Source organism: Microtus pennsylvanicus, chromosome 15 (genome assembly GCF_037038515.1).
Source record: "Microtus pennsylvanicus isolate mMicPen1 chromosome 15, mMicPen1.hap1, whole genome shotgun sequence".
Lineage (NCBI taxonomy): Eukaryota > Metazoa > Chordata > Mammalia > Rodentia > Cricetidae > Microtus > Microtus pennsylvanicus.
Window position 1 is genome coordinate 30,639,249 of NC_134593.1, and position 24,723 is coordinate 30,663,971.

At 40.2% G+C, this 24,723-nt stretch overlaps 1 pseudogene; it reads right to left on the reverse strand.

Moving 5' to 3' along the window:
• LOC142836055 (small ribosomal subunit protein uS19 pseudogene) overlaps positions 1 to 12,388 on the reverse strand; it is a 221,351-nt pseudogene extending 208,963 nt beyond the window's left edge.
• Positions 12,389 to 24,723: the final 12,335 nt, after the last annotated feature.

Genomic DNA, 24,723 nt, shown 5'->3' on the forward strand with positions numbered 1-24,723 from the left:
CCTTATCTTGGCTTATTTCTAGCCAGCTTTTCTTAAATTATCCCATTTACCTTTTGCCTCTGGGTTTTATCTTTTTCAATTTCTGTAATTTTTTGTACTTCTTTCGTCATGACTTGATGTGTAGCTGCATGGCTGACCCCTAAAGTCCTCCTCTTTATCCTGTTCCTTGATCTCCTTTTGCTCCCAGATTCCTCCCATTTATTCTCTCTGCTGCCAGCCCCACATATCCTTTTTCCTGTCTTGTAATTGGCTGTTCACCTCTTTATTAGAAAAATCAAGTGTTTTAGGCAGGCAAAGTAACACAGCTTCAAAGAATTAAACAAATGCAACATAAAAGAATATGACGCATTTTTGCATCATTAAAATAAATGTTCCACATTGTAAACAAGTGAAACACATCTTAAAATAATATTATACAACATTTCCCCCCTTTTGCCTAGATAAAAAGATTTTTAACTTTAACACACTATATACAATAAAAACAGTTATCAAGTAAGAATTAGAACACTCAGTCCATTTGTATTTAGCAAATTAAGAGAAAACACTATATTATCTGTCTTATTTTAGTGAGTGCAAAGTTTTATACCTAACTTACTATCATTGTAACTAAGGAAAACTATAAATATTTAGCCTTAACTCATCTTACACCTGTAAGATTGGCTAAAGTCAAAAACACCAAGGATAGCCTTTGCTGGAGAGGCTGTGGAGGAAGGGGTACCCTCATCCATTGCTGGTGGGAATGCAATCTTGTGCAACCACTGTGGAAGTCAGTGTTTCGGTTTCTCCGGAAATTCGGGATCAACCTACCCCTGGACCCAGCAATACCACTCTTGGGAATTTACCCAAGAGATGCTCTATCACATGTCAAAAGCATTTGTTCAACTATGTTCATAGCAGTATTATTTGTAATAGCCAGAACCTGGAAACAACCTAGATGCCCTTCAATGGAAGAATGGATGAAGAAAGTATGGAATATATACACACTAGAGTACTACGCTGCGGTAAAAAACAATGACTTCTCGAATTTTGCATGCAAATGGATGGAAATAGAAAACACTATCCTGAGTGAGGTATCCCAGGCCCAAAAAGACGAACATGGGATGTACTCACTCATAATTGGTTTCTAGCCATAAATAGGGTCCACGGAGTCTACAATAGGCGAATCTAAAGAAGCTAAGTAAGAAGGTGAACCCAAGGAAAAACATATAGTTATCCTCTTGGATAAGGGAAGTAGACAAAATTGCCGGGGGGAAAAGTGGGATCTTGGGGGTGGGGTGGGATGGGGGTTAGGGGAGATGGGGAGAGAAAAGGTAGAAGGGAAGGAGGGTGGACTTGGGGAAACAGGAGGATCGGGATAAAGGAAGGTTGGATAGGGGAGCACGGAACCACAATTCTTAGTTAAGGGACCCACTTTAGGGTGGGCAGGAGACTTGACCCTAGAGGGGCTCCCAGGTGCCCAAGCTGAGGTCCCCAGTTAGTTCCCTGGGCAGCTGAGGATAGGGAACCTGAAATGACCCTACCCTAGAGCAATACTGACGAATATATGGCATATCATCCTAGAACTTGCATCTGGCGATGGATGGAGATAGAGACAGAGACCCACACTGGAGCACTGGACTGAGCTCCCAAGGTCCCAATGAGGAGCAGAAGGAGTGAGAACATGAGCAAAGATGTCGGGACCACGAGGAGTGCACCCACCCACTGAGACAGTGGAGATGATCTACTGGGAGCTCACCAAGGCCAGCTGGACTGTTACCAGAAAAAGCATGGGATAAAACTGGACTCTCGGAACATGGCGAACAATGAGGGCTGATGAGACGCCAAGGACAATGGCACGCGGTTTTGATCCTATGCAATGTGCTGGCTTGGTGGGAGCCTAGCCAGTCTGGATGTTCACCTTCCTAGATATGGATGGAGGGGGGAGGACCTAGGACGTACCACAGGGCAGGGAACCCTGACAGCTCTTTGGACTGAAAAGGGAGGGGGAGAGGAGTGGGGGGAAGGGGAGAGGGGTGGGAGGAGGGGGAGAAGAGTGAGAGGAGGGGGAGAAGAGTGGGAGGAGGGGGAGGGAAATGGGAGGCTGGTGGGAGGAGGTGGAAATTTGTTTTTTTTTTTTCTTTTCTTTATCCTCCTTTTATCAATAAAAAAATTAAAAAAAAAAAAAAAAAAAAAAATATTTAGCCTTAACTCCATCCAAGACGCAGAAGGAATTAATATTACCTAAGTAAACAGGAAGTGCATTGCAAGCAACTTCCAAGACTCTAGAAATGACAGAGACATCTGGCTGCCTGGACAGTTATCCAAAGTTTCTTTGCAATGTTTGGGCATCCATCTTCAGCCTATAGGTATAGAGTATTGGACAGAATTTTCACTGGAGTAGGAAATTTTAAGGATTGTTCTACCTTGTATTGGCAAAGTTCATCTATCACTTTTCTCTATGTCCTACAGAATGTCTGTTAGACTCTTAAGTGAAGCAGGAACCCTGAAGAACCATCCTACCTTTTTTTGGCAAAGATCAGTAGTCACTCCTTTGTGGATCCTGCATGTCCAGTTTATACACCATGCTGTCAAGCAGTCAAGGAAAAAGCAGTTTCTTACCCAAATGGCTAACCTTGCCACAATGAAAGCAAACTCCTATGGAGTTTCTTTAATGCCCATTGTCCTTTTATCAAGTAAATTGGTGCTGCCAGGAACAGATGTGTCTCATTATCATGAAAAGCTCTAAGTTAACAAAACCATTTTAAATCCATATTATATAGGTCTTTGAAGTATTTGAGTATCTCTTATATATCTAGGATATAGCTATTTAATCTAGAAAACATACCTAATGTGACTATAACTTTAATTTTTTTTGTTGATAAAAGGAGAATAAAGAAAAGAAAGAAAAAAAACAAATTTCCACCTCCTCCCAGCCTCCCATTTCCCTCCCCCTCCTCCCATTCTTTTCCCCCTCCTCCCACCCCTCTCCCTTTCCCCCCACTTTTCTCCCCCTCCCTCTCCAGTCCAAAGAGCAGTCAGGGTTCCCTGCCCTGTGGTAAGTCCTAGGTCCTCTCCCCTCCGTCCATATCTAGGAAGGTGAACATCCAAACTGGCTAGGCTCCCACCAAGCCAGTACATTGCGTTGGATCAAAACCGCGTGCCATTGTCCTTAGCGTCTCATCAGCCCTCATTGTTCGTCATGTTCAGAGAGTCCAGTTTTATCCCATGCTTTTTTTTGGTAACAGTCCAGCTGGCCTTGGTGAGCTCCCAGTAGATCAGCTCCACTGTCTCAGTGGGTGGGTGCACCCCTCGTGGTCCCGACTTCTTTGCTCATGTTCTCCCTCCTTCTGCTCCTCCTTGGGACCTTGGGAGCTCTATCCAGTGTTCCAGTGTGGGTCTCTGTCTCTATCTCCATCCATCGCCAGATGAAAGTTCTAGGATGATATGCATGGTATTCGTCAGTATTGCTCTAGGATAGGGTCATTTCAGGTTCCCTTTAGACATTAATTAGTAACCTCAGTTTTTATTTATACATTGCATTTTTTAAATGAACCACATAAGCCCAATACCCCAAACACATAATATATATATATATTCTAAGAGTAGAATATATATTTCATATGTATATACAGTATTACAAAAAACTTTTAAATTAGTGTAATATACTATATTCCTCTAAATGATTATAAACATCCATAACCCACCAAATAACCAAATGCTTTCCATACCCCTCTAGGGAATGTGGGTGTCGTGTTCTCCAAAATACTGCTGAGTGTGGGTAAAGGCATCTTTAAGGTCCCCGAGAAAATTCGAGACAATGGCTAAGTGCTGGAAAGACTAGCGGTAACCTTCTTGATAAATTTCACTTGTCAAGATTCAGGAGGTCTCCCCTGATCAAACCTGATCAATATTACTCCTAAAGGAATCCATGCTACTAGTCTCCTTTGAAACAAAACTCCAAAGCATTTTTGATTTCCACTTGGAAATACATTTTTGACTTTTTAAAATTTAATATAGCCCTAAAGTATCTAGGTTGGTCCTAGGTTGGTTCGATTTCTCAGTCCTGTTCACAGTCCCATGTCTTTTGCTCATCAGCATTCAGAAGCTTTAAAATCAACACACTAGCATACAGGATACAGACTCCCTGCGTACTCCCCATGTTTACACAGCTTTTTTTCTTTTAAATTACTTTTATCATCTCTTTAAATACTTTATTTTATTTTTAAAACTATTTCTCTCTACAACTACCTATACCTATATTCTTTCTTTCTTAAGCCTATGCACATTGTAAAACATATTGGAGTCTGTTTAGAGTTTTTTTTTTTCCATCTGGACCTCTTTTACTGCTCCTCTCTAGTCCTTTTCGACTGCATGAGCAAACTTTTAACTGCTATGCTACACCTGGATCTTCAGCATGGATCTTGGCTGCCTCCCCCTGCTTCTAGGTTTCTGAGAGCCAAGCCTAAAGCTTGCAGAGGCCTGGTGGGAAGTGTGTGACCAGGAACTGCACTAAACTTTCTAGAATACTGAGGCTTTTGCTGTGGCAGGCATTGCTACTTAGTGTTAGTTTTTGTTCCTACCTAAGGTACTGCCTGCTCAAGGACTCACCAGGAGACAGAAACTCTTAAAGGAACCATATCGCCATATTCGTTTTTTTTTTTCTTGCTTTCTCAGGCCCTGCATGAAGCTATGGACCCATGTTGGTATGACAAATGTTTACTCTAGTCCCATGTTAGAATGCCAAAAGTAGTTGGTTGTTTACTCTTTTTATTCTTTTGGGCTCTTTGCTGTTTGAGGGTGGCTGCCACCCAATTCCCAATTAAAGATACACAGAGATTTTTGCTTACTTATTAATGCCCACCTTTAGTTTGGCTTATTTCTAGCCAACTTTTCTTATCTTAAATGATCTCATCTATCTTTTGCCTCTGGGCTTTTATCTTTCTCTATTTCTATATATCTTTCTTCACTTCTTTTTTCCATAACTTGCTGTGTAGTTGGGTGGCTGGTCCCTGATGTCCTCCTCTTCTTATTCTATCTTGTTCCATTTTCTCCTTCTCCCAGATTTCTCCTTCTATTTATTCTCTCTGCATGTCACTCCCACGTATCCTTTCTCCTGCCTTGTTACTGGCCATTCAGCTCTTTAGTAGACCATTGGGCATTTTAGACAGGAAAAGTAATACAGCCTGAATACAGGGGGAGATGTTTGGTTTTATGGCAGCTTGATATGTCATGTTTTGCTGAAGCACATGGGAGGCTTTTTCTGAGTGATTATGGGAGAGGAGGGCAGGCATGAGCAAGCAATAATGGAAGAGGGGAGTCGGGGGAAGGAGTAGGAGAAGTGGGGAGGTTGTGGTTGGGATGTAAAATGAATAAATAAATGAATAAAATAAAAAACAAGATAGATAGATAGATAGATAGATAGATAGATAGATAGATAGATAGATAGATAGAGAAATAGATAGGTAGATAGAATTTAGTTTCCTTCAGGGGAGTCTAACTGGGAAAATAAGCTATTCTTAAGGGTAGGTTGTGTACCCAGAAGTAGACAGTCAATAGAAAACAGACTCAATGGCATCTTTGGAGGTTCTTTCTCTTACAAGGTCATGTCAAGGCTTTCCAGTTTTTGTTTTGTTTTTAATTTTTTATTTTATTATATGACTTTTATTTTTACTTTACTTTTATTTTCCTCTGTCTCTTTAACCCTACAAATCTTCTGTGTATGTGTTATGGTTTCCCATTTAGTGTTATTATGGGATTCATGAACGTGTAAACAAGTGGGTATTTGTTTCTTGTGACTTCTCTTGGGCTCTTTTCCTCCAAGCTGTTTGTTTTGTAAAATTCTGATGTGCTAGTGTGTTTGTATTACTATAATATGTTAATTATATTAAATTAGTTTTCATTAGAGGCCTGTTTGTTTTCTAATGAGAGACAGAAAGGGGGTGGGGAGGCACCAGGAGGAGCAGAAGGAGTGGAAATGATAATAAAAATGTATTGTGTAAGATAAAGATCTATTTTCAATAAAAGGAAAAAAATTGAACAAGTCAACTTCTGACCACTTACAGCACTGATTGTATCTTTGTTTGCTATTTGTTTTCATCATCCATTTCTTTTCATCTGGTAATTTTATATTACTTTTTGTCCATTAAGATGAGAAAGCCCATAGCTTGCATTATGTTCAAACTAATAAACAAATACAGCGAAACAGCAGAATAAAAATGAGCACATAAAGCTTGGTAGCACAACTCTATACTAACAATGAATATTCCAGAAATGAAATTGAAAGTACTATTTACAGTGGGCATGGAAACCCATGCAAAATGCTTCGAAATAAATGTAACAAAAAGTATTAGACACTCATATGCTGAAAACTATAAAATGTTAATGAAAAAGACAAAGAAGGCATATAAATGGAAAATACCCATGCTCGAAATCTAGAAGAATCTTATTAGAATATTCATACTACTCAAAGGCGATTTACAGATTCAGTGAAATTGCTATTAAAATTTCAATGCAATTTTTCACAATTTTTCAACAATCCTGAAATTTGCATGGAGCCACAAGATAACCATGCCTAGCTAAGGCAGTTATGAGCAATAAGAGCAGTGATGCAGACCTTCTACTCTCTGATTGCAAACTATCCTAGAGATTGAAACAGGCAGAGCACAACTATAAAAATAGACGTGGTGGTCAGTGGAATACAGGTCCAGAGAAGAGCTCATGCATATGTGGTGAGTTAAACTGTGAGAAACTGGTCAAGCAAACACAATGGGAAAAGAACAAAACCTACTGTTGTCTTGTATGTCCAGGGACTGTTGAGATGGCTTTTCGGGTAAATATGACTTGAACTAAGACGGACAACTTGAGTTCTATCCCCAGGACCCATGTGGTGGGAACAGAGAACCAACTCTCACTAGGTGCCCACTCTGACTTCCAGATATATATGCACATGCATGTGCACACACACACACACACACATATACACACCCTATATCATGCACACACATACACCAAAACTCAAATATACGCACACATACCCTACAACATGCACAGACACCACAACCCAAATACACAGACACATACACACACACATCAATGTAATAAGAAAAATTTAAAAACTGTTTATCCATAGGTAGAACAATGAGATTAGAACTCAACTCCTGTCCCATGCAAACCTCAACTCAAAGTAGACTAAAGACTTAAACATGTGATCTAACACTCTAAAAACTACTAGAAGAAAGCACAGAGAAAAATGAATTTTTAAATTTAGCTTCTAGGGCTCCACAAGTAACAGAGACCAAAATAGACAAATGGGATTATATTAAAATAAAGTGCATCTATACAGTAACACAGGAAATTATAAAGTGCAGAGACAGTGAATTGGAATCTGTGTTCACAAACCATGCTTATACATACACACATCACAAGACTTTAAAATCTAAGATATGAAAGGAGTCCAATTTTACAAAAAGAAAGCAACCTGTTTAAGTAAGGGCCTTGAACAGACATGTCGGTTTTTGTCAGCTTTTGAAACCCTGTTCCTCACACTGGTTCACCTTGCCCAGCCTTAATACAGGGGGACGTCTTTAGTCTTACTGTAACTGGATATGCCATGTTTTGTTGAGAATCATGGGAGGGAAGAGAAGTGGATGGGGTGGGGACAGAAGGGAGATGAGGATATTGGGAAGAGAAGAAGGAGGAGAAGCTTCAGCCAGGATGTAAAAAAAAAAAAGAGAATAAGCAAATGACCAACAAATATATGACAAAAAAAACCTCCTACCTGCCAGTGGCTGTTGCTAAGAAGTCAAAACGCAGGTGTTAGTGAGGGTGTGGTAAGGGGAACTATATACAGTGTCACTGGTATAAATTAGTATTGCAGTCACTTAGGAAATTACATGGTAGCTCCTCAGAGAACAAAAAATGGAATTGTATTTCCTAACATTCCTAGTTTGTGTTTTCATACAAGCTTATGGTATGAGTTAAGATCTAATTTCATCATTATGGACACCTAATTTTTAGAAGTTTCTTATTACATTAATTAATTTGTGTTTGTGTGTGTGCACTCATAGACGTGTGGAGCTCAGAGGTGCCCAGAAGATTTGAAATCAGCACCTCAAGGAGACACCTGAACATTTACTGTTCTATCCTTAATAACCAAGATAATGTAATAAACCAAATGTTTGTCAGTAGACAATGAAAAAGGAAGAATCCTCTATGTACATGGGAAATAGTATTTATTCCTGAAAAGGGAAGACTGTGACATATGCAGCAACACAGTTGAAATTTTGGAAGCAATGCAGTAAGTGATATAAATCTGCACAAAGTATTAGCTACTGCATATTCTTATCTATAAGTGGAATATAAATCCATCTGACTTTAAGGAACAGAGAAGAAGAGAACATTGATTACCAGAGGCTGGGTGAGAACGAGGGAGTCAACATTATTTATTGCTTCCTTCTTCTTTGTGATATTTTGAGATCTTATTAAACACAGTTGCCCTGTGTTGAACATTTCCAAATTACTAAGAGGAAATTTCGAGCTATGGTAGACATATGGAGTTATGGGTATATTAATTAGTTGGTTTAAGTGTTTCATATGCTATGCATAAATCAAAACAATTTACACCCTAAAAAATTGCCAATTTATGATTCGAAATAGAGAATTCGAATCTTATAACTAGAAAAAAAGTGTTGTGAGGAATTTGTAAACTAAGCATGGTATACTTTCAAGTTTTGAAATTATGCTACTGTATTGTTAATATTCAACTTAATGTCTTTTTTCAGAATTATAATTGAAGCCTAGTGGTTCTAGCGCATGTTGAAACTTCGCAGATAACTTCACACATCATTGGACATCCACGCCACACAGCTGCTGGCCTTCTCTCAATAGCTATTGACTGTGCTGTTCACATTACCCCATCCTTGTCGAGTCTTCTCTGCTGGTTTTGTCAATATGGATTGACAAGAGAAGTGTATGGGATCTCCTACTGCAGTGGTTCTCAACCTTCCTAATGCCGAAACCCTGTAATACGGTTTCTCATGTTGTGGGGACCCCAACCATAAAATGATTCTGTTGCTACTTCATAACTGTAATTTTGCCACTGTTATGAATTGCAATGTAAGTATCTGATATAAAGGATATTTACTCAAAGGGTTGCAACCCAGATTGAGAACCACTGTCCTACTGCAATGGTAACCTATGAAAAATCTTGGAAAAGTCTATAAATTTTCCTTCGAATATATTGAGGCTATTTTATTAGATTGGTAGTTTTAGAAACTACGGAAAAGTTTTGGTGACTTGAAACTTTTATCAATGTAAAGATGCATTTTTCATCCATGATCACATTTTCTGTTATTCTAATTTAAATCACATTAAGATACGTCTATCACCTACTTTAGCTAAGCATCATCCAATGCGTTTTCTTCATGTCCCTCATTGTCAGTATTATTTTATTTAGAATTCTGATAGACTCTTAAATATCCAATCTACTAGTGATTGTATAAGAACAATCCTAAAGCTAGCTTAAGAATTTTCATGATTGTGCCTACCTATAACATTTCATTTGTCCAGCATTTTTCTGTTTATGAAAACTTGGATTGCTTTATTACAAACATCTTTTGTATCTTGTCCTTGACATAGCTTTTTTTTATGTGAGTACTTTATTTTACATGAATTTTGCTATGAGACTTCCTATGGCATGTTAGGTCTTTGTGTACCTATGATATTGTTCTGCTCTCATACTTGAAAAATTATGGAATGCACATAACTCTCAACATTTTATCTTCTTTTTTTTGAATATTTAAAAAATACTTAATCGTCTCCCAGGGTTCGGTGTTTTTTCTTTTTGTAAAATTTATGTTAAACAAATTCTTGCTATTTAAATGAGGCACTCTTTTCCTTCTGGGAGTGTTTGTGCTTTCTGTGTGTCTGTATGCAGAAGACCCCCCGCCCCATCCACGGTTTATGTTCTAAGGCCATCAGGAAGTGTTCCAAAGCTCAGATTGTATAGAAACTTTTAAATAGGGTCAAAGATTCTGTTCTATACACATTTTCCTCCACCTGAAGGCAACTTCTCTTGAACTGTTTTCCAGCACTTGAACTTCTATTATCCACCGGTCTTAATTTATAAAAACTTGTACTATTAAGTCTTATTTTTACTCTTTATTTCCAGAGATTTTTTTTAACATGGTCTTTGAAATCATATGTTTTTTTCTTAGCTCTTACTTGGTTCTTTAATTTAGCATCTTTAATCCATTTCATAGGAAATAATTGATATTTTTACTTTTGCACTTTTTGTATTCCTATTTCAAATTGCTAAAACCATCCCCTTCTCTCTTAAGGAAATGTATACAAAATCGGAAGTTATGAGAGAGGAGAGATACAAGTCCTTTCCATGTCCTAACGGGACACTGTCTAATCCAGTCAAAGATGACCCAACACCCTGAGATAATGCACTCCTTCTATTTGATTGGGACTCATACTGTTTATGTTATAGGTTATGGTTTAACTCCCACACAGTTGATACATGTAATTTCTGCCTACTGGAAAGTGATCTTTGAACAGATTCACTTTACTTTTGTTTAGATTTAATTGTATGAGCCAGTTTTGTGTCTGTCCACCATATTCCAACTGCCTTTCTTCCATTGTATGTACATATCCCACTTCTCAAATTTTCACCTGAGCTAACTTTGTCATCATGCTGGATTGACTGTGCCTATAGATTTGAAATAAAACATGTGCTCACTCTGGTTTGCATGAACCAATTTTTAGATGAGATTATTCTTTGAACTTACTTTTAAAGAAGTTTGTACTAATAGTATGTATTTGACTTTTTCCCTTTTAGTCAGATACATACTATTAGTTACTGCACTGGGGATGCAGGCAGAGAAGGGGAGTAGGGAGAAGGCTTGTTCTGATTTCTCTTAGTGCCGCCTGTTTCCTCAAGTTCTCACAGCGCAAGGCCTCTCTACGCTATCCCGACCTCATTCCTAAGGTTGAGTGTGAAAGCGCAGCCAGCACAGTTTGTCCCAAAGAACCAGAGAAAAGGAGGGACAGGACAGCAGTGTTCCTTTTCTATTTACCCCCTATCCAGGTCTAACTATCTGCTCTCTTTTTCTCCGAGTTGCTGTAGGCTTTGTCCTAGGGCAGGGACAGCCATCTCACAGGTTTAGCAGCTCAGAAGAGACCAGAGTCGGCAAGAGTCTTGGCGTGCTTAATGGTTGCCCTGCTGATTTATAGTCATTCTCAGACACTGGGATTCCGTTTCTGTCTTTTTTTTATAGCTTCAGTTTTGTTTTATTGTTTTATTGTTGCAAAAGACATGCATTGTATTGTATCTGTATTACTCCACAAATAATTTAAAGAAAGAAAGGGAGATTTTTGATTTATGAACAACAAGATTTAATGAAGTCCTTCTTGACCAATTTTATTTAAATTGGTGATGACCCAACCAGTCTTGGGCAGCTGAGGATAGGGAACCTGAAATGACCCTATCCTATAGCAATACTGACGAATATCTTGCATAGCACCATAGAACCTTCATCTGGTGATGGATGGAGATAGAGAAAGAGACCCACACTGGAGCACTGGACTGCGCTCCCAAGGTCCCAATGAGGAGCAGAAAGAGGGAGAACATGAGCAAGGAAGTCAGGACCACGAGGGGTGCACCCACCCACTGAGACAGTGAGGCTGATCTATTGGGAGCTCACCAAGGCCAGCTGGACTATGACTGAAAAAGCATGGGCTAAAACCATTTCTGTCTTTGCTTCAAGTCTTAGCTGATTTTCCTGTTATTCCTGGTGGTCCTCCCCCACCCCGGTAGCGAGATGCCTCCTTCTGGGGTTACTGCTCCCTCGTGACTCTGGCTGCCAGAGTGGAAACACTGCCCTCCGTTTACTTACTCAGTCTCAACGGCAGTACAATCTTTCTTTTCTTTTCTTTTTGAACATGAGTCTTTATTGGCCACAGCTACTTGAGGGGGATGAAGCGGGAGGAGTGGGTGGCACCGATGCCAGGCCGGCCTTGCTTCACAGGCTTGTAGGTAATGGAGAACTCGCCCAGGTAGTGGCCAATCATCTCTGGCTTGATCTCCACCTGGTTGAAAGGCTTGCAGTTGTACACGCCCACCATGCTCCCGACCATCTCGGGCAGGATGATCATGTCCTGTCCTGTCCCGTAGGAGGGTCTTCACCACCTCGGGCTTCTCCATGGGCAGTGCCTGCTTCTTGGCCTTTCTCAGGCGATTGAGCAGCAAGTGCTGCTTTCGCCGCAGGCCGCAGTTGAGGCATCGCCTCTGCCTGGCGCTATAGAGCTGCATCAGCTGCTCATAGCACATGTCCAGCAGCTGGTCCAGGTCCACGCTGCGGTAGGTGAACTTGCACAAGGTCCTCTTCTTCTGCTCTACTTTGGCCATCTTGACGGTGAATCGGAAAAGCCAATTTTTTTCTTTAATTACACCCATCATAGGTAGCAGATCATATGGTCCCCTTCAGAAAAAAATCTCATGATTTTAATGTGAACAAATCTTTGCAGAATAGTTTGGTTAAGGATTTTGGTATGGAATCAACTTAAAGGACAGCGAAAAGTATTCTTACAAAGGGCTGAAGAGAAAAGTCACAGGATCAGAGAAAAAGCTCCTGAATGACTACATCACTGCACTCCAAGAAATGCCCAGAACCATCCAGAAACTGGAAGCTGGAATGTGTGAAGAGAAAGAAGTATTCTTCCCGAGTGTTTCATGGAAGCATAGTTCTCTCATCTTTAAGAATGGACTTTTGGCCTCCGGCACCTTAACAGAATGAGTTCATATTGTTCTGAGCCAAGTTTGCAGTCATTTCGTCCAGAAGCCAGAAGAAATCAATTCATATAGGCAAGTTCAGATCGTGGTTGATAGGAAGGAAAAACAGCAAGAAGAATAATTTATAACTACAGCACAGGTCTGGGGCATCAGATCCAGGGTATCTGGGGACATCTCCAGATGGCTCCTCACCAGGGGCTCTCTCTACACTCTGTGACCAGGAGCAGCGTTTTGAAGTCTTCACAGTGTGGAGACTGGCCCGATTTCCCCAGCAGCGGGCAGAGGAGAGGGAATATTTCTCTCCACAGCTGTAGGTGTCTGATTCTTTAATCCTTACCATCCTCAGGACTGGCTTTTTTTCTGTTTCCATGAGTAGCCCGAGCAGCCCGCTTCCACCCGCAGGCTCTGCACTCCCTCCAGGCCCATCAGTCATCAAGTGATGCAGCTTGTGGGGCCACAGGTTTGATTGTGGCTTGAATATGCACTTTGAGAGTTTTGAGCTGGGGGCTTATTCCCCAGTGTGATGGTGTTGGGGTGGTAGAACTATTAAAAAGTTGAGCCTAATGGAGTTAGATCCTTGGGGTCCCCATCCCCCGACAAGGAATATTTAGCTCTTTAAGTGCACTCTGACTAAAGGGGAAGGGCTGGCCTCTTTAAGTTTTCTAGCTTCCTGTGTGTGATCTCTCACACAGGCTCTCGCCATGACGTTTTCTGCCAGGGTTTCACATGGCCAGAGGTCAAACCATGTAGACGCTTAGTCTTAGCGACTTGGTCTACAAAGATTTGAGGTGGGGGGAAACAAAATTCTCTTTCATAAGTTGTTCACTTTTGGTTATTTTTATCATAGCAACAGAAAATGGGATAATTCAGCCACATGTCCCAAAGTCTGTGTTTTTCTATTCTAAACAGTAACCCACACCGGCCGCTAAAGACTGTGTATGGTTGGGATGGGTCCAAGTACACGGTGCCGCTTTTTCTACTTTATGGTTTCAGAGAATAACCCTGGAATTGGTATTACCAAGGAAATATCCCAATCTTCTGTTGCTAGGAGGGATAGATACTGCTCATGAAATAAAATTTGCTAGTGATTATAATTATTCATAGTCAGGGAATACCGGTAAAGAATGGGAGGGGATCCAAGCATTACTAATGGTTTTCATGGACTGATGAGAGCATGCACAGGTCACAAGGGAGATTATGAGTGAGATTTTTATCCATTCTTATATGACTTCTAATGTTTCTTTCACCGTGTACAGTGCTCTTTTATAGCAAATAAGAAAATTCATAAAGTTTTCATGCTATAAAATATATATATATATATATATATATATATTCCTCTGTCTATCTCCTCATCATTTTGCGGGTTGAGGCAAGGTACTGGTTGCTGGGGTAAATTTTTCTGCTGAGAGAGATTTTCAGTTTATGTGCATTTCAAATAATGATAGATCTACTCAGAGAGAGAACCACTTTCCTCTCTTGTTCATTTCCTTCTTTTATTAAAAATATCAGTTATGAAATATCATCTACATTGTGTGAGAAGAGAGAGGGAGAAGGCTCAAAGAGAGAAAAAAGGGGAGATAGACCGTGAGATGGATGGAGTCAGGAATTAGAGAGGGAGCCGAAGAGGAGGGAGAAATTAAGCAGGGCCAAGTAATGGAGGGGGATGGGGACTGAAGAACGCAGGACAATGAGGGCCATCAAGTCTGTCTCCTTAATCAGGGGAAACTTCTGCTGGATTAGGCAGAAGATGCATGCTGTCAGAAAACTGAATAAAACCAACGGTCAAATACTGATGTGTGGGAAATTCTGCCTCAGTCTGCTTTCTCCTTCTGCAATGTACTTTTTACCTCTACCCATTGGCATCTAGAAGCTCTTATAAGATTCTCCCCAAACGATATTTTCTTTGTAAAATCTTGACTCCATTTCTATCAGGTACCTAAACTGTAAGTTCCTTAAAACATTTTCAGGAGGGATGAGACAAGAGAATTACCCCTTCAAGGCTAGGTTGGATTATATAATAAAACCTCAGCTTATGAAACATAGTCTTTAAAAGTTAAAGATAAAAGCAGTGACTGCTCACAGGGGTTTTAGGGACTAGGTCTTTCCTCCCAACAGTTGGGGCAGAGTATAAGGAGTGCTGAGGAGTGTTCAGTCTGCTGAGAGTCCTTTGTCCCACTCTTCTGTGTCCTTGTGTCGGACTGAAATCACACTTAAGGGACTAGAGTTTATCATTAACCTTATCTCTAGATGAAGTTTAAGCCATTTTCTTAACAAAATGAGGACCAATGCCTGTTCTCCATTCCTCATGTGAAACCCCTCCCAATTGGATATGAAAAAGAATGGAGAGCCTTGACAAGTACTCATGGGTTGACACAGCCCTAGTTTCATTACTATGTATATGGCCAGGAATGTATATGGGATGTAGGCACATCTTCTTTATTTGTTTGGAATAGTGGCCATTGTACTGTACTTCCAGCCACTTGCTAATGGTGAGAATTATCATAAATAAACAACTTAAAAGTAAAACAGAGATCATTGAGAGCAGTGGCTTTCACCCTTCCCAATGCTGCAACCCATTAATACAGTTCCTCATGTTGTGGTGACCCCAGCTATAAAGTTATTTGTTCGCTACTTCATTACTGTAATTTTGCTACTGTTATGATTCATAATGTAAATACCTGCTATGCAGGATATCTGATATGTGACCCCTGTGAAAAAAAAATCATTCAACCCCCAAAATGGTCATGACCCATAGGCTGAGGATCAATGTTATAGACATTAAAAAAGAGGACATTTAAAAAGACATCAAAATTGCAATATTTTTAGCATACTATTCAGAAAAGCATGCAATTTGAAATTTATAAATTGCTCATTTATGGGATTTTCCACGGAATATTTTGAGATTTATTTGACTAAAGTAACAGATGCCACGGAAGGCAAACCATGGCTAAGAGCGACAGATATAAACCACTCTGTCATCTTCGTATAATGCTCTTGTCTTATCCTCCCATATGCCCCACCCTCCCCACGCCTTTCACACACTGTCTTAGAAGATCCTGAAGTTCAGCAAATGTATAGATTTTTTTTGTTTGTCAGTTATAGGATGTTTATTTTAAACTTGCTGTTCAAACTTTTAAAAACAGCATGTGCCAAAGAAACAAGTTAACACACAACCTCTGCCGTGATTCTACCTCTGAACTGCCTTTTCTATATGGTGTGGTGCTTTAAATTTCTTTCTTTTTTATTTAAATTTATTTTTTTAAAAAAGGAAACAAACTATTTTTTTTCATTTTACATACCAATTACAGTTCCCTCTTCCTCCCTTCCTCCTCTTCCTCCCTTCCTCCTCTTCCCTCTACCTATCTCACCAACCCCCATCCATTCCTCAGAGAGGGTAAGGCACATTGCTTTGAGAAAGGTCCAAGGTGATCCCTATTATATCTAGGCTGAGAAAGGGAGAATACATTCATTAAAAGCCAGTACAAGCAATAGGGATAAGTCCTGGTGCCACTGCCGGTGGCCCGGCACTCTGCTCCAGCCATACAACTGTCACCCACATTCAGAGAGTCTAGTTTGGTCCTATGCTGGTTCCTTCCCTGTCTGGCCCTATCCCCAGGTAATCTGTTTCAGTGGGTGTCCCTATCATGGTCTTTTTTTTCTTTTTTTGGGGGGGGTTTCGAGACAGGGTTTCTCTGTGGTTTTAGAGCCTGTCCTGGAACTAGCTCTTGTAGAGCAGGCTGGTCTCGAACTCACAGAGATCTGCCTGCCTCTGCCTCCCGAGTGCTGGGATTAAAGGCTTGTGCCACCACCGCCCTGCTCCTATCATGGTCTTGACCTCTGCTCATATTCCATTCCTCCCACTTCTTAAATGGACTTTGGGAGCTCAGCCCAGTGCTCTGCCCCTTTCTCCCTCAGTCTCAGGATGAAGGTTCTATGGTGACATTTAAGATAGTCATCAGTCTGACTACAGGGTAAGGCCAGTTTGGGCACCCTCTCCGCTATTGCTTAGGGTCTTAGCTAGAGCCATCCTTGTAGATTCCTGGCAATTTTTCTAGTGCTAGGTTTCTTGTTAGTCCCATAATGGCTCCATCAATCAAAATATCTATTTCCTTGCTCTCCATCTCTGTCCTTCACCATCTTGACTCTTGACTATCCCATTCCCTCAAGTTTTTCTCCCCTCTTCACTTCATCCCTCTTCCTTTCAATGTGACATTCCTTCCCCCTACCCCCATTCTCCCAATTATGTCAGGAGATTTTGTCTATTTCTGCTTCCTAGGGGGATCTATATATGATTCTTTTATGATTCACCTTGTTATATAGCTTCTCTAGAGTTAAGGACTGTGGGCTCATTATCCTTTGCTTTACAACTATTATCCACCTATGAGTGAGTATATACCATCTTCATCATTCTGCATCTGGGTTATCTCACTCAGAATAGGATTTTTTTAGTTCCATCCATTTGCATGCGAATTTTAAGATGTCATTGATTTTACTGCTGAGTAGTACTTCAGTGAGTAAATGTACCACATTTTCTTTATACATTCTTCGGTTGAGGGGCATCTAGGTTGTTTCCAGATTCTTGCTATTACAAATAATGTTGCTATGAACATAGCTGAACAAATGTCCTTGTAGTATGATTGAGCATCTTTTGGGTATATGCCCAAAAGTGATATTGCTGGGTCTTGAGGTAGGTTGATTTCCTGTTTTCTGAGAAAGCACCATAGTGATTTCCAGAGTGACTGTACAAGTTTGCATTCCCACCAGAAATGGGGGAGTATTGTCCTATCTTCCACATCCTCTCCAGCATAAGCTATCATTAATGCTTTTGATTTTAACCATTCTGACCAGTGTAAGATGGTATCTCAGAGTCATTTTGATTTGCATTTCCCTGATGGCTAAGGATGTTGAACATTTCCTTAAGTGTCTTTTGGCCATTTGAGATCTTCTGTTGATAATTCTCGGTTTAGTTCTGTACCCCATTTTTAAATTGGATTATTTGGATTTTGATATCTAGTTTCTGGAGTTCTTTATATATTTTGGAGATCAGTCCTCTGTCTGATGTGATTTTTTTCCCATTCTTTAGTCTTGTTGATTGACTCATTTGCTTTACAGAAGTTGCTCAGTTTCAGGAGGTCCCATTTATTCATTGTTGCTCTCAGTGTATGTTCTACTGGTGTTATGTTTAGGAAGTGGACTCCTGTGCCCAATGCATTAAAGGCTACTTCCCACTTTCTCTTCTTTCAGGTTCAGTATATCAGATTTATATAGAGATCTTAAATCCATTTGGACCTGAGCTCTGTTCATGGGGATAGATATGAATCTATTTGAATTCTTCTACATGTTGGTATTCAGTTATGCCAGTATCAATTTTTAGAGATGCTTTCTTTTTTCCATTGTATAATTTTAGATTCTTTTTCAAAAATCAGGTGTTCATAGGTATATAGATTAATATCTGTGTCTTTTATTTTATTCCATTTGTCAACATGTTTGTTTTTATGCCAATATCACGGTGTTTTCATTACTATAGTTTTATAATAGAGCTTGATATCAGGGATGGTGATGCCCCTGGAAGTTCTTTTATTGTTCAGGATTATTTTGGCTATCCTAGGTTTTTTGTTTTTCCATATGAGGAGTATAGTTGTTAGCTATTCCTTTAAGTTCTGGTAGAATTTTCCATGAAAACCATCTGGCCCTGAGTTTTTATTTTTTGGTTTGGAGGCTTTTGATGACTGTTTCTATTTCCTTGCAGGTTTTAGGTTTATTTAAATTGTTCACCCTGTATTGATTTAATTTTGGAATGTGGTACCTATCCAGAAAATTGTCCATTTCTTTTACATTTTCAAATTTTGTGGAGTATGACCTAATGATTCTCGGGATTTTATCGGTGTTTGTTGTTATGTCCTCCTTTTCATTTCTAATTTTGTTAATTTTGATGTTTTCATTCTGCCTTTTGATAGGTGGGATAAGGGTTTGTCTATCTTGTTGATTTTTCTCAAAGAACCTGCTCTTTGTTTCATTGATTCTCTGTATTGTTTTTTTTTTTGCTTTTATTTTATTGATTTCAGCCCTCAATTTGATGATTTCTTATTGTCTATGCTTCCTGGTTGAGTTTGCTTCTTTTTGTTCTAGAGCTTTCAGGTGTGTTGCTAAATTGCTAGTGTGAGATTTCTCTACTTTCTTTATGTAGGGACTTAGTGCTATAAACTTTCCTCTTAGCACTGCTTTCATAGTGTCCCATAGGTTTAGGTATGTTGTTGTCTTCATTTTCATTGAGTTCTAGGAAGTCTTTAATTTCTTTCTTTATTTCTTCCTTGACCCAGGGGTGTTTCAATTGAGCACTGTTCAATTTCAATGAGTTTGTAGGCCTTCTACAATGAGATCCGCCTGCCTCTGCCTCCCAAGTACTGGGATTAAAGGCGTGCACCACCACTGCCCGGCAGCCTGTGACTTTTTATAGGTGAATTGAGTTCATTGATATTAAGAAATATTAATGACTGGTGATTGTTAATTACTGGGGTTTTCTGGTGGTAGTGTTTGTGTGCTTCCCTTTTGGGGATTTGCTGGTGTGAGGTTATCTGTTGCCTTGTTTTTGTGAGTGTAGTTAGCTTCCTTGGGTTGTATTTTTCCTTCTAATACTTTCTGTAGGGTTGGAATTGTGTTTAGGTATTGTTTAAATATGTTTTTTTTCCATGGAATATCTTGTTTTCTCCATCTATGGTGACTGAAGGCTTTGAGTATAGTAGTCTGGGCTTGCATCCATGGTCTTTTGGTGTCTGTAGCACATCTGTCCAGGATTTTCTGGCTTTCATGGTTTCCATTGAGAAGTTGGGTGTAATTCTGATAGGTCTGCCTTTATATGTATATGTTACTTGATTTTTTTCTTTTGCAGCTCTTAATATTCTTTAGTTTGTATTTTGCATTTTGATTATTATATGGTGGGGGACCTTTTTTTCTCTTCTTTTTTTTTTTTTTTTTTTTTTGGTCCAGTCTGTTTAGTGTTCTGTAAGTTTCTTGTACCTTCATGGGGATATACTCTTTTTAGGTTGGGAAAGTTTTCTTCTATGATTTTGTTGAGTATATTTTCTGTGCTTTGAGTTGGAGTTCTTCTCCTTCTTCTTCTGTAGGAATTCCTACTGCCAGTAGCCTTTAAATTACCCGCCCACTTGGGCATGGCCTCTTATACTATATATGCTGATGAAAAGCGCACATTCAGCCTCTTTCCCTGCTGCTGGATTCAGTTACTGTTACCTATTCGAGCAGAGGATTGTGATCTGTGAGTCTACCCCTAAATAAATAATCCTCTATTATACTCAATTCTGAGCCACTGTGAGATTTCTTTTAAACGTCCCTATTCATTCTTCTGTCTTTATTATTCTTTGGTTTGGGTTTGTCATGGTGTCCTAGATTTCCTTGATGTTTTGTATTAAAAATTTTTTGGATTTCACGTTGTCTTTGACCGAGGAATCTATTTCCTCTATAGTATCTTCAACACCCGAGATTCTCTTTTCCATCTCTTGTATTCTGTTGATTATGCTTGCCTCTGTGTAGTTACCATTCATTTACCCAGGTTTTCCATTTCTAGAATTTCCTCAGTTTGTGTTTTCTTTATTGCCTCTATTTCAGTCTTCAAGTCTTAAACTGTTTGCTTCAAACAGTTTGTTTGTTTTTTCTTGTTTTCCTTGGGTTTCTTTAAGAGATTTATTGATTTCTTCCAATTTTTTGTTCATCTTTTCCTCCATTTCTTTAAGGGAAAATTTAATTTCCTCTTTAAAGGTCTCCGTCATCCTCATAAAGTTACATTTAAAAGAGTTTTTTATGCTTCTTCTGGGTTAGGATGATCAAATCTTTCTGTTTTATGGCCACTGTGTTTTGGTGTTATTATGTTGCTTTTTAAGTTGTTGAATTAATTCTTCATTGGCGCCTACCTATCGCTCTCTTGGTTTGCTCCCTTGGTCCACTCTGTGCAGTCACAGCCTGTGCTTAAGAGTTTTTCTCTTGGTCCTTTCTGTGTAGTTGTAGACTGTGTTTCAGAGTTACTCTGAGGTCTTGGGGGATAGGAGAGTTTGAGGGGCAGACTGGAAATTTTAGCTTATAGGGTCCAATTAAATGTGTAAAATTTTAGGGTCTACAGTGTGTCTTCTATTTGTCAAAGAAAAATATGTTTATGTACATTCATTTGAGTCCCAGTGATAACATGAAGGCTGTTTTGAATGTGCTGAAATAGTAACATAAGTTGGAGAAAATGTTATCAAATTATGTTTCTTTATTCACTTTTAAACATTAATAATTTTATTCCATTTTAATATCACTTTGCAATTGAGACAAAAATCATTCTTTGTGTAAGAAGACCAGCAGGCACAAAAGATTGGAAAAAAATATGCCACTTCCCATTATCCACATCTGTTGTCAGTATCTGGCTGTTGAGACCTCAAGCATCGTCTGGTCACCAGCAGGTGTGATTGTATCGTGAGTACAGACAGCTTGAAGGAGCAATAAGGGATCTCAGAAGGCTAATACAGTCTCACACAACAGTGAAAATTGATGCTGTCTACAGTCCCTTGGAACCTGAAGGGCTTATGGTTTTGTGATTATTATTATTTTGGTAACAGTAATAGCTAACATTTATTGCTGCTAGCTTGGTGCCTGGCTCCTTTGTGTGTGTTCTCTGGTTTTACTTCAGTGACTGTATGCAGACCTGTGAGCACAAGGAATCAAGTAAGCAGGGACAGCTCTAGCCCTCATCCAAATGGTGATGCCTCCCCCAAAATCCATGTTCTTCAACACCTTGTGCTCCTGGCTCTTCACACCTTGCCTTCTTATGCGAACGCCTGAACCTATAAAGCCTTTCATTCCAAAGGACAACATGAGAAGGCGAAGGCAAAGGCTAAGTGTTATATTAAAACTTTGAAGTATGGTCCTCCCCCATTTCCTATCAAGGTCTTCCTTAAGCATGTGTGAAGCAGAATCCTTGGCTGAACATGGCTCGCTTATCATGTATTGTGTGGGGTGGTGTGAAATTAACATGACTCAGCATGCATGAAGACAACACAGGTAGCATGAGTACCATATATTCTAACTTGCTTTCTATTGCTGTGCTAAATCACCATGATCAAAAGCAAGCTAAATCACCATGATCAAAAGCAAGCTGGAGAAGGACCGTCTAATATTGATGGAATCAACCAGGAACTCAAGGCAAACACCTGGAGGCAGGAAGTGAAGCAGAAGGCATTGGAAGAGACTGCTTACTCACTTAACTATTTGTGACTTGCTCAGCCTGTTTTCATATAGCACCCAGGACTACTTGCCCTGGGGCGAGGTGACATGGCCCTTAAAGTGGAATAGGCCCTTCTATATCCATCATTAATCAAGAAAAATGCCCTACGAACTTGTCTACAGGTGATCTGATGGCAGCCTTCTCTCAATTGCGGTTCTAGTTTGTGACAAGTTGGCAAAACTCCAGCCAGGACACAATATGCCGCATGGTGACATGAAAGCAACATGCTGGAATATAGGATGCTTGGAATGTATGCAGTGTTGTATATAAACCTAGTACAGCTTGGCATGTTTGAAGGAAGCATGCTTAGCCTGTATGTAATGTGGTGTGTGTTGTTAACGTGACTACACAGTTAAGGGTTACATAGTGTTAAATAATAGGCAAAGGATAGACTTGAGGGTAGCTTCATCCTTAACCAGCTGCAGGACCTTAAACAAGTTGCTTAATTTTTCTGAACTTCACATCTTTATGCGTCAATGCTTGATTGACAAGGTCAGGTTGCTGTGTATTTGGCATCTAGCTTGGCGCTGAGAACCAATATGTGCTATGAAAGGTTTGCTGACATACACCAAGCAAGCTGGACTTCACTGAGCCCTTGCGATTGTGCAGGACTCTGGAGACAGAGACATCAGAGCCACTGTGTTTGTTCAGAGCACAGGGCTTAACCTAATAGGAATGACATACTGTTCTAATGAAACCAAGTTTGGAAGAACCGTGGAAGGCATTCTAAACTCAGTCTGTTAAGAAAGGCTTTTGCAGATTACCTGAGATCACCAACTCCAGCTGGACAGGGAAGGAACCAGCATAGGTTCAAAGTAGTCCCTCTGAATGTGGGTGACAGTTGTATGACTGGGGCAGACTGAGGGGCCACTGGCAGTGACACTAGATTTATCCCTACTTCTTGTACTGGCATTTTAGGAACCTGTTCTGTTTGGATGGAAGCCTTGTTCAGCCTAGATATAGTAGGGAGGGTCTTGGGCCTTCCCCCAAAGCAAGGAGCCTTACCCTCTCTGAGTGGATGGGGGGGGGGTAGGTGGAGGGAATGGGAGGAGGGAAAGGAGAGGGAACTGGGATTGGTATGTAAAATAAAAAAAGATGGGTTGTTTTCTTTTTTAAAAAAAAGAAATTAAAAAGAAGAAAGACTCTTGCCTGTTGTTATGCAAGGAAAAAGCAGGTTTTATCTGTGTGAAACAACTGTTTCTCTCATGGCTGCTTTTACCCATCCCCAAACTATCACGCCTGTGATGTTAAAATTAGAGATTTATTAATTTGGGTCAAGCATTTCCATTTTCCCAAGGGCTTGTATTAAAGTGCCAATTAACTGGGAGGTGGCAAGAGTTTGCTAATGATATTTTGATGAATTCTTAGGTGATAAGTCACAGGATCCCGCAACCCACTGAGATCAACTCAGTGAGCCTAGGTGGTGCCTAGAAATGACCTTGGCTGCTAGTGGTCCATCCATGGCTTATACCCAGGGATGCAATAGTCAAAGGGTTCCTGAAGCCAGTTGGTGGTCCCTTTCATGGGAAAGGATGAAAAGCACATGAAGGAAGTAGGTTCGTCAACTGGAGTAGGAACCCTGGAGACATGTCCACCTCCTGAGTGTAACTGGACTCTTTCTGTCTTCCATGGCTCACTGAAGCCTGCAATAGAAAGTGCTTTGGAGTCTGCAGGACCCAGAGCATCCTGAACTCATCTTCCTTCCAGCTTGTTCATTCCCTCCGTGTTTGCTCTGAGCCCAGCACCCCACGTCTGTCCCCAGTCATGTGGCTAATGAGAGGCCTATTCAGCCCTCATTAGGAGATCAACTTGGTTTCTTCTGCTCTCGGAAGCTAATTATGTCTCTTTCATTAGTTCGATTTCAGCAATTAATGTGCCTCTGTATACATAAGTGACCGTTTATTTCTAGACTAAGTGACACATGTGCAGTCGCCCTTCCCTCACATGCATTTGCCTCTTTATCTTTATTCAGGTCCCAGTTTTAAGCCACAGGAATCAACAGGACAAATCTGATAGGTGCAGAAACTGGGCCGCTCAAGGAGGCAAAGGAAGTGTCAAGGTTTGATCTCCAGAAACAAGGATGAGCTTTTTGAATGGGGTGGGGAGCACTTACACAACCTGTGACTCTCGATTGTACATTTGAGTGTCACAGAGCACTGTGGCTCCAGAGTTGGTGAATTCTACAACTCAATGACCTTCTCAAGAACTCAGACTACAAGCCAGCGGGATAGCTCAGAGAGAAAGGTTAGTACTCTGATGCCCCGCATGTATGCCTTGACAAGCAAGCACCGCTGACTGGAAAACAAACAGACAAACAAATATATATTTTAGTAAAATAACTGAAGGGGCATCTCAATACTGGCTATCTCCAAATTCTACTTTACCTTTTATCTATTCTTTCTATTCTAGTCTCTTGTCCTGTGGGGTTCTAAGATGCTAATGTATTCGATGTGTGTTATGTATAGATAGACTCTCCATAGCTGTGATGGAAGGGGTACCATTGCCTACCCTTCTTTTTTATTTTCTCCTTTTCACTCTTCCTCGTCCTTCCCCTTCCCTCCCCTCCCCTCCCCTCCCCTTCTCTTCCTCTGTCCTCTTTTATTAAGTATCTCACGTGGAGAAGCATTCCAAGTAGCCTCCTAGTCTCTTGTGTTTCCTTGGTTACAACTGTAACAAG